Consider the following 11,088-nt stretch of genomic DNA (forward strand, 5'->3'; position numbering starts at 1 on the left):
AAAAAGAGAAGCGAGAGAGAAGGTGGAAGGAGAGATGAAGGAGGTGATAGTGGAGGTGGAAGGAGAGAAGAAGGAGGCGACATTGGAGGTGGAGGAAGAGAAGAGGTATGGGAGAGAGGATGCAGAAGGAGATAAGAGGTCAGGGAGACAGGATGTCGAAAGAGAAGAATGAAGTGACACTGGAGGTGGAAATAAAGAAGAAAGAAAGAAAGGAGGCAGGAGGAGAGCAGGAGGCAAGAGAGGAGGCAGAAGGAGAGAAGAAGGAGGAGGCAACAGTGGAGCAGAAGGCAGCAGTGGAAGGCAGCGGAAGATGCAGAGGCGGTGAAAGAGGTAGCAGAACACAGTGGAAGATGGCATTGAAAGACCTGTAAAAGAAGGGGTCAGAAAAGACTGCAGAGGAAGCTGGCAGAAGAAGGTGGCAGATGATGACAAGGAAGAAGATGGTGGAATAAGATGGCACATGGAATGGGAAGGTTATCTGCACTCCGACTCAAACCAGGTGCATCACCTCTCCGTTGGGAAAAAAAGTATGGGGCTGGGCATAAAAGGAACAGCAGCTCCAACTCTGGATTCCTTCTGGCTCTGGGCTTGGAGCAGACAACCACAGTGATACCCAAAGGGAAGGAGATACTGAGAACCCAGATGCTGGGTCCTGTTCTCAGCTTTCAGGTACAGAAATTTCATTCCTGGTGGTTAATCACTACTGTCCGTGGTATGACAGATGCATGACCAGGGGGCTCTGCCCCAGGGGACATCTTTGGAGATCAGCAAAATACCTTCCCCACTAATAAGGCAAGCACAATTATCACAAAACCAAGACCTTTAATTCCTCACACATGGAGCTTGAATCCCTCCAGAACAGTTTGGGCACCTGGGCTGCTTCCCCATTCCTTCACCTCTATTCCACTAAGTCCTGGAATCTCCCTGTAGAAAGGAAGAGGACCTCAGCATTGAAGCACTCAGTACACTCCGGCCCCCTCTACCTGCAGGGTGCACATCGTGCCCCAGAGTGCCAGAAATGAGACCCCCTCTCCCCTGGGCATCATATCTGGCCATTCAGAGCTAGGCAGATTCTCTTCCACCCTGTCCCTAGTAAGGCCATTCCCCGTGATGACAACCCTCTACCCCTATCCTTCCACTGCCTGTTACCTGACATCTCTGGGGTTCCTGGCTCCCAGATAAATGAATCTCAATCCCAGGCCCTGGACCTGTTGCAAATCACTCCCTGATGCAGCAGGCCAGCGAGAGGAAAACAGTTTCAGAGAAATCCTGTTTGGGGGTGTAGGAGGGGACATGGACAAATGGACGGACACACACAAACACACGTGGATGTGTATGCACACGCATCACTGCACAGGCACGCTGTTGGTGACGCACCATGGCGTACAGACACACGTACTCCTGTGCACTCAGAGTTTCGTAGACACATCCCACGTGCACACCCACAAAGAGAACTGAACACACTCCCCGTACACACACCCTGTTGTGATCACACACTATTGTACACACACCATATCTCTCAGCCCCACTAGCACTGAGGCTCTGCACTCGCTCCACTGGCTAACCACCTGTGCTGGTTACAGCTGGGACAGGGTTCATTTTCTTCTTAGTAGCTGGTGCCGTGCTGTGGTTTGGATTTGGTGTGAGAGCAATGTTGATAGCACCCTGATGTTCTTAGTTGTTGCTGGGTGATGTTTATAATAAATCAAGGACTTTCTGGTTCCTTAGGCCCTGCCAGTGAGAAGGCTGGAGGGGCATGGGAAATTAGGAGGGGACACAGCCAGGACAGGTGACCCGAACTAGCCAAAGGGGTATTCCATACCATGTGACACCATGCTGAGTATATAAACTGGGGGAAGAAGAAGGGAGGGGGGGACATTTGGGTTTATGGTGTTTGTCTTCTTGACTAACCGTTACGTGTGATGGAGCCCGGCTTTCCTGGGGATGGCTGAACACCTGCCTGCCGCTGGAAAGTAGCGAATGAATTCCGTGTCTTGCTTTGCTTGCATGTGCGGCTTTTGCTTTACCTATTAACATTGTTCTTGTCTCAACCCCTGAGTTTTACATTCCTTTCCGATTCTGCTCCACATCCCTCTGGGTGGGGGGCAGTGAGCAAGCAGCTGTGTGGTGCTTGGTTGCCGGCTGGGGTTAAACCACACCACCACCACGCTCTCCAGTGCACAGTAACAAAATGTATAGCTACCAGCTAGTCTGCCACACAGAATTGGCCTGGATTGAAAGCTGCTCCTTGCCTTCAACTTCCCTTGGCACCCCCTTCAGAGCCCCACCAAAACCACAGCTCTGTCTTTGCTCTAATACTAATCATAACCAGAGCCAGAGCCCAGCAAGGCAGCGGACGGCAGCCAGCTAGGGCTCCCGCAGAGATGTGGCCAGGAGTGAGAGCAGTTGCTGGCCTTCACCTTTCCTTGGCAGCCCACTCACGGCCCCATCAGCACAGGGGAACGGCAGGCTATTTCACAGAGCCATTAAAACCAGGGCGCTCTCTTTCTGCTAACACCTAATGATCACCGTCCTCAAAGCCCAGCAAGAAAAATGGCAGTGGCCAGCCAGGTCACCCACACAGAAGTGGCTGGGGCTGAAAGCTGCTGCCAGGCTTCAGCTGCCCTTTGCAGCTCATTTACGGCCTCACTAACAGTGGTGCCCTGTGCTTGTTCTGAGACCTGAAGATTTCCCTCTCCTCCTTCCTCACTTTAGCCAGAACCCTAATCCAACCAGCAAAAGCCTCTAGCGAAGGCTCCCTGAGAGAGGGGCCAGGACTGAAAGCTCTTGCTGGCCTTCACCTTCTCTTGGCAGCCCCTTCAGAGCACCACCACCACCCATGCTCTAGCTTTGCCACAGCCCAGCGAGCAAACGGTGAGCGGAGAAGGTTCCTGTGCAGAAGCAGCCATGGCTGAAACTCTCACCTCCCTCTGGCAACTCCTTACAGTCACATCAACAGCCGTGCTCTCTGCTTGTGTGACACCTGATGATGTCCCTCACCTACTGCTGCCTTGCCCTAGCCAGAGCCCGGGTCCAACAGAGCCCACCTCCATCGAGGCTTCCCAGCACAGGAGCAGGCAGAACTGAAAGCTTTTCCTCACTCTCAATTTTCCTTGACATCTGTACCAACACTGGGACTCCCTGTTTGCTCTACCACCTGACTTTTACCCTCATCTACCCCACTCAAGGTCAGTGTTATGGATTGGCACTGAGGTGCCTGCATTCCCCAAAGGCACCTGGAGCACAGTTGAAAGCCCTTTTTTCCACCCTTGCACAGCAGGAAAATATACACGGATGCCCATCCTGCCCTTTAGATTTCTCAGGGTTTTGCCTGAACACACCGAAAGACACCTGGAAGATGTCCTGGTTTCAGCTGGCGTAGAGTTCGTTTTCTTCTCAGTAGCTGATGCAGTGCTGTTTTGGGTTTAGTATGAGAATAATGTTGGTAACACACTGATGTCTTTAGCTGTTGCTAGGGAATGTTTATACTCAGTCAAGGACTTTTCAGTTTCTCAGGCCCTGCCAGCGCGAAGGCTGGAGGGGCACGGGGAATTGGGACCCAGCCAGGACAGCTGACCCAAACGGGCCAAAGGGATATTCCACAGCATAGAGCATCACACTCAGTATATAAACTGGGGGAGTTTGTCGGGGGCTGCTGATCGCTGCTCAGGGACTGGCTGGGCATTTGTCAGTGCATGGTGAGCAATGCTATTGTGCATCACTCGGTTTTTGGGTTTGCTTTTGCTTTTGTTTTCCCCTTTTGGATTTTATTCCTCTCTCCGTCTTTCTCCCCTTCTCATTGCAATTATTGTTGTTATTATTATTAATATTATTATCATTACATTTTATTTTATTTTAAATTTATATTTTATTTTTTACTGATTTAAAATGTCCTTATCTCCATTTATGAGTTTTACCTGCTTTCCCAAATCTCCTCCACATCCCTCTGGTGGGAGAGAGTGAGTGAGCAGCTGCATAGTACTAAGTTGCCAGCTGGGGTTAAACCATGACAGTCTTTTTTGGTGCCCAATGTTTGGCACAAAGGCTTGAGATAACAACAGATCTGACTAGAGTGTGTTAAAACAAAACTGTTGTAAGTACTTATTGTATTGGTTTAGTAATCACCGGCCACAGTGCTGGTTTCTTTGCTCTCAGAGTCGCTGCCCATGATCTCAGGGTTGCATTATGTACTTTACTTGCAGTATGTGTTCCCTGTTGTGCTGTTTATTGCCCGTGGAGCCTGGGCTAAAGTTATCATTGTGTTTTACTATGCAGCACTGGCTTCCGACACGATAGACTCGCTGGTCGTGACATTAATCCAGCCTGTGTGCTCAGCGTTGCAGTCACCGCTGCACTTCGGGAGTCATCTGGTGGGGAACACTAACAATTGCACCTTCAGCTTCTCATTTTCAGAGACGATCTATGGGTAGGGACCTACAGCATCCCCCTTCTCCCCTGAGATAATTACAAAAGCATTTAAGACTTTTGAAATATTTTAATATCGTTGGGATGCTGGAACAAGCATAGTGCTGGCCCTGATCCTATTGCTAGGAATGCTGAATGTGCTTTTGACCTTTTGGACCTCGTTGAGAATTAGGCAACTAGTATTCCAACCCCTCCAGCAAGTCCTGTGGGTCCTCTGGCACTCAGCTACTCCAACCCCTGCAAGGAGTGATGCACAGGACCAACCCATGCCAGTATCAGTCATCCCTATACATAAAAAGAAATGGACATCAAAGACAGCTTGTTCAGTAAAGGTGGACGAAGCAGGGCCACCACAGGAACAGGAGGAAGAGTCAGAACAAGAGGTAATCACTCAATACCTATCCCTGAATGAGCAGTGGGATATACCAAAAAAACATTCTAGCCATCATCCCAGTGACCACGTTATCACCTGGCTGCTTCAATGCTGGGATAATGCAGCTAATAGCTTGGAATTAAAGGGTAGGGAAGCCAAGCAGCTGGGATCGCTTTCTAGAGGAGGGGGCACTGACAAGGCAATTGGAAGAGGGACACATCCTCAGCCTCTGGAGGCCACTCCTGTCAAGCATGAAGGAAGGCCATCCCTTCAAGGAGGATATTACATGTCACCCAGGCAAGTGGACTGCAATACAGAGAGGTATCCAGGGAATTAGCTCTGAAAGAGATGACTTATTATGGCCTGAATAGCATGCAGTTACCCACAGACCCCAACAAAGTCCCATGCACGTGACCCACGTGGCAGGAATTTGTATGGAGTGCACCCCTGTCACATGCCAGCTCATTGGCAGAAATGAGCTGGGGAGACAAAGCGTCACCGACACTGGATGAAGGGGCTCGCCAACTCTGGGAATACTGAAGGTAACACCTCTGCCTCCCTTATCTTGGCTGTGGAGAAAATGGTCCAGCAACTCAACAATGATAGACTTTACTCCTCACCTGTACAGACCCGCATCTCAGCTATGAACAGGTAAGCACCATTCTGCTCAAGAGGAGGAATACAGGAGGTACACAGCACAGGGTACCCTGCGGTTTTACTGTGCGACCGTGGGAGAACATGAGGAGGTGGGATGGAAAACCCACTTCAACCCTGAAGGCATGAGTACGTGAATTGCAAGGAAAAAAAATTACAAATAGAGATTCTTCCAGGAAGGCCACTACTCCAGTCTCCAGTGACAGAATGATAGGGCTGCTTTTACTCTCGATCCTATGAAAAGGAATTCTAATACATTTTTGCAAGATGTGAGTGGGCAGAACTACTCCATGCTACAGCCATTCTGAATGGGTTGCCGCCCTGGTGGAGAATCCTACAACCAGGACTAGAGGGGCCCTGCCTCCAGCCACATGGAGGAGAGGGACAGCTGGGTTTAGTGGACTGTGTGGATCAGATGGCCTGGCACATCAGGCACACATAAAGCCCTAGCAGATACCAGTGCACAGTGTACCCTAATGCATCAAGCTATACAGGAGCAGAACCCACTTGTGTTTCTGGAGTGAAGGGGGATCCCAACAGCTAACTGAATTGGAGGTTGAAATAAGCCTGACTGGGAATGAGTGGCAAAGGCATCCCACTGTGACTGGCCCAGAGGCTCCGTGCATCCTTGGCACAGCCTTATGTAGCCAGTGCAAAAGACTAACGGAGAGTGGAGACTAACAGTGGACTATCATGGCCTGAATGAAGTCATGTCGTCAAGCCAGACATGCTAGAACTTCAATACAAACTGGAATCAAAGGCAGCCAAGTGCTATGCCACCATTGATATTGCAAACGTGTTTTTCTCACTCCCTTTGGCAGCAGAGTGCCGGCCACAATTTGCTTTCACTTGGAGGGGCGTGCACTACACCTGGAATCGGCTGCCCCACAGGTGGAAACACAGCCCTACCATCTGCCATGGTACTCTATAGCATAGAACATCACACCCAGTATAGAAACTGGGGGGAGTTGGTTGGGGGCCACTGATTGCTGCTCAGGGACTGGCTGGGCATCGGTCAGCAGGTGGTGCGCAACTGTATTGTTCGTATTGTGCATCACTTGTTTGGGTTTTGGGGGGTTGGGTGTCCCCCTTTGGGATTTTATTCTTCTCTCCCTCCTTCGCATTACAATTGTTGTTGTTGTTACTATTATTACATTTTATTTTAATTATTGAATTGTCTTTATCCCCACCCATGAGTTTTACCCTTTTTCTCGAATCTCCTCCCCACCCCACCAGGGGAGTTGGGGAATGAGCAGGCAGCTGCACGGTACTTAGTTGCCAGCTGAGTTAAACCACGTGGTGCACATCAGATGGCCATCATGGAGCACTGGATGTGGGTTACTGGTTTGGGTTGGGTGAGTGGTAAGGTTTAGAGATGAGCATTGAGTCAGCTGGAGAACAGAAGGATACACTGAGGTCCTCGGGGGAAAAAGAAAGGCAGTCAGATGATGCAGGTAACAGTGGATTGTAGAGCGGTCGCTCAGCATCAGTGAAATGCTCTCAAGACAATGCTTTGCTGAATGGCCCCAGGGAAGCTGGAATGCCCTGAAAGGTACTTGGATGTTCTGCCTTCTCTGAGAGGGCGCTTGATCTCTCCTGGGCTGTTACTTTTCCCAGTCACAGCAACAAGTATCACCAGGAGCACTCTGGTGAGTACTGTAGGCACTCAAATGTCCCACTGACAGGTACACAGAGGAAGCTGAACCATCCTGGGGGACAATCTGAATACCCCAGACAGCATGTGATGGCACTCAGTGGCCCTTGAACATCACCAAAAAGCACTGGCATGTTCCCCAGCTCTCAGAAGAAGGCATCTGGAGGACACCAAACAGACCCAGAAGCCACTGAGAGGAGTCTGGGTAGAACACGAAGGCACTAGGAGGAGTACAGGCAGCACAGAACGACACCCAGAAAGTAACTGATGGCCTGTTGACACCACTGAAATGCACTCCGGAGACTGCAGGGTACCATTGGATCCTAGACTGCTCCCAAACGGTCCCAGGGAACTTGAACTGGAGAGAAAGGCACTCACGGAGGCCAGAGGCTACACTGAAAGGAACGCGGGGGGCCCTGCATTGCACTCAGCCGCACGGTTGGTACCAACAAGCACAAAGAGGCCCTGGGAGCACACAGAAAGGCACTTGGAGGGTACAGAGCTGCCCCGGAGGACATTTAGCTGACCATAGCACAGAAAGGAAATTGGTGTTACAGCAAAAGAGATTCAGGGGGACCCTGGGATGCACAGAAAACCACAATACTCTGCTAGCACCAAACATACTCAGAAAACACTGGAGCGCCCTGCAAAGCACTTGGAGCCCCCAGATCCCACAGAGAGAGGCATCATAAGGATGCTGAATGGCCCCCCAGAGGACACTTAGAAGAATCTAGGCAGACAGACAACACTGGTGGGCCCTAAAGAGAGTCCATCATATGCTGGATAGGCAGGGCTCCAAACTTCCGAGTAATTGTACAGATCATTGACAGACATTGCTTTGAGCTAGTGCAACTGTGACACTTGCCCAGTAAGATATCAATAGCCACATTCTGCAAAACAAACTGAATTCACCATTTCTTCTGAATCAAATTTTGCAGAACATATTTAGGAATATTAGCACAATGTTCTAATATTAAGGATTTTGAACCCCTGACCCTTGGGCCAGGATCTCAGCAGGGACCAGTGATAATAACGTCATCCACAGAGTGGATTTCCCCCACCATTTATGACGTGGGGAAATACTGCAGACTTCCAAATGCTGGGCTACCAGCCCATGACAAATCACAGGGCTCTGTAGATACCCCTGGGCCACAACTGTGAAGGCATGCTGCTGATGCTCCCATGAGAATGCCAGTTGCTCCTGTGATTCCTTAGCTGTTGGAATGCTAAACAAAGCATTAGCTGGATCTAGCACAGGGTGCCATGGCCCAGCTTTGGTTTCACTTAGCTCAGGGAGCGTGACCATGTCAGGCATGAGGGCTGCAAGTGTGGGGCAGCCTGATTTAAGAATCAGCAATCAACTCTCTCCAGGACCCACCAGGGAACAACACCAGCCTCTGCTAACTGTCCAATTATCTGGGCAATCTTTGTACTGCTTGGATGCAACCAGTCAGAGGGGGGTGTTCCGGGAGTCCAGAACAATGGCAGCCACAAACACCTTTTCCAGAATCATAGTATGAAACACAAAAAAGTAGTTCTGCCAACATCATGAAAGTTTTACCTTCCAACAAATAATATATTGCAATACTTTAGCTACCCACATTTTTTGCTATAAAAGGTGGGTAGGAATCTAATTGTAATATCAAAGAGATTTCACGAACAGGTTCTTCTGCCCCCAAAGACATAAATTTCCTTGAATCTATCATTTGGATATTGGGATGGGTCTCCAGAAGTTAAAGTGACCTTAGACCCTCTGTCCATTACAGCTAACACCCACTGCTGGTTATGATGGCTCCAATGTATTTTCAGGGGAATACAAGGGCTGTTATCTCTCTGTGGGGGTCCCAAAAACCTGTTGCATCTTGAAGGTGCAACATCTAAGAAGAAACCACATCTAGTTGGTCAATATGAGTTTTGTATGTTTTTCCAGTGAGCCACGGAGGCAAGATCAGATTATTACTTGGTCCTGGTGTACTCTCCCTCTCTTCACTGAAGGTGGAGGAGGGGAGTGGAAGGTGTAGTTGGTCTATCTATTGTTCTAACATCCTTTTGTGATCTCTTTTTTCCTTGCAATTGCTTATATTTTTCCCATAAAGGTTAGTTTTCCCATCAGTTCTGTCCTTTTGGGACTCCAGACAACAATACAGCTACAAACATATCCTTTCAGGTAACTTTTTTCTTTTGCAGTTTTCCACACAGTGTAATATCCTCTCTTCCCTTTCCGCTTGTATTCTCCTAACTGCCCTCATGTGACAATTACATCACCGACAACTTTTGCCTGGGCAGCTCCCAGAAGTGTTATCATGACCCCGTTAAGATGAAGAAGTGCTCCAGCTTAACAGTCTGGGTTGAATTGCTGAAGTAAATATCTCTGAGTCAGGTTTAGTGAAAGCAAGACTGTAAACATCCTGTTTAATATCTAAATCACTCAAATACTGACTCCCTGTCATGTCACATATACTTACATTCAATATTCCACCATTCAAATCAAACTGGGGGGGGGATGCTGTAGCTTTGCTTCCCCCCACAACTACTCCCAAAGAGAATAAATCACACTGCCATTTGCCTGTGTCCCTTTTAAGCATTGAGTTACCATTAGATACTGGGAAATTGCTCCAAGATGCATCAGTTGTACCCTGTTCCCTCCTTGGTCCTACCCTTGCAGTTGCTGTTATTATTTTCCCCCAGGTTTAGCATGGAATCACAGAATGGTTTGTGTTGGATGCAACCTTCAAAGATCATCTAGCCCAACCTGCCCCCCACCCCCACGGAAGGGAGTATCTTTCACTAGATCAGGTTCCTTTGATCAGGTTGCCCTGTCCAACCTGACCTTGAACACTTCCAACAATAGGCCATACGCAACTTCTCTGGGAAACCTGTCCCAGTGTCGTATCACCCTCATCATAAAAAGTTTCTTCCTGATGTCCAAACTAAACCCACCCTCTTTCAGGTTATAATCATTCCTATGTTTCCTCAATATTAACAACTATAGTAACAGAAACTGTTTTGCAGAGTTCTGGGGCAAAAACATTTAGCCCTACCTGTTTCAGTAGTATCTGCTGTCTAAATGTTAAGAGCACCAAGTGCAGCTTCCGAATCCTGCACTTGCTTTAATAACCATCCCCCTTTATCTGGTAGCAGCTGAATGTTCACTGTAACCAATGCACTCTGCAAGAACAAAATAGAATCCAAAACCTGAGGGTGCTTACCAAGCCAAACTCTCTGCCAACAGAAAGCAAGCAAGTCAGAAGTTTTAAAACACTAATCTTACGCCATAGTAATTTGTATTTTGATACTGTTCTGCAATCTCCAAAAGCATTTAAATGCCATCCAGTGTGATTAAATAGGTTTTTAGCAGAAAATAAGCTAGCCATTATTGTAGTTTAGGAAAGATGCAAGGACACAGAGCCTCTCTTTTTATGGAACAGGTAGTCAAGTGATTTGGACAATCCTGACATCTCTCAAAGCACCCAACATTCAACCTATTTGCACGTTTCTTTCTACGCTAGCAGGGACAACAGTTCTGACTATTTTGAGATGCTATTCTGAGCTCTAGGCAAACAGGGATTTTGAGAATAAAAACTATGAAACACAGTTGTTGGCAATTATTAAAAAAAACAAACAGGCAGTTTATTTCATTGTAAATGAACTTTCATGGCTAGATCACTCTCACTCCACAAGGCCAAGAGAGACCACCAGAAATAGCCATGTTATTTAAAAAGGTCAAGCTGGTTGTGCACTGTTCCATCTTAGGCAAATTACTTTCTGGGTAAAAGACAGGCACAATCTCAGGCAGGTAAAAACTGAGCATCCCCAAATGCAGAAGGTTGTATTACCTTAGGGGTGATTGGCTCATATGTGGCTTAAAGCAACTAGCCTGTGCCTAGGCTGAATTCCCTGCCTTGGACCGTTTTCCTAAACCATCGAAATATTTTGCATTTCTGCTGTGAGGGGATACCATATTCTGATACCTGTCATGAGT

This window comes from Falco rusticolus, chromosome 5 (genome assembly GCF_015220075.1).
Source record: "Falco rusticolus isolate bFalRus1 chromosome 5, bFalRus1.pri, whole genome shotgun sequence".
Lineage (NCBI taxonomy): Eukaryota > Metazoa > Chordata > Aves > Falconiformes > Falconidae > Falco > Falco rusticolus.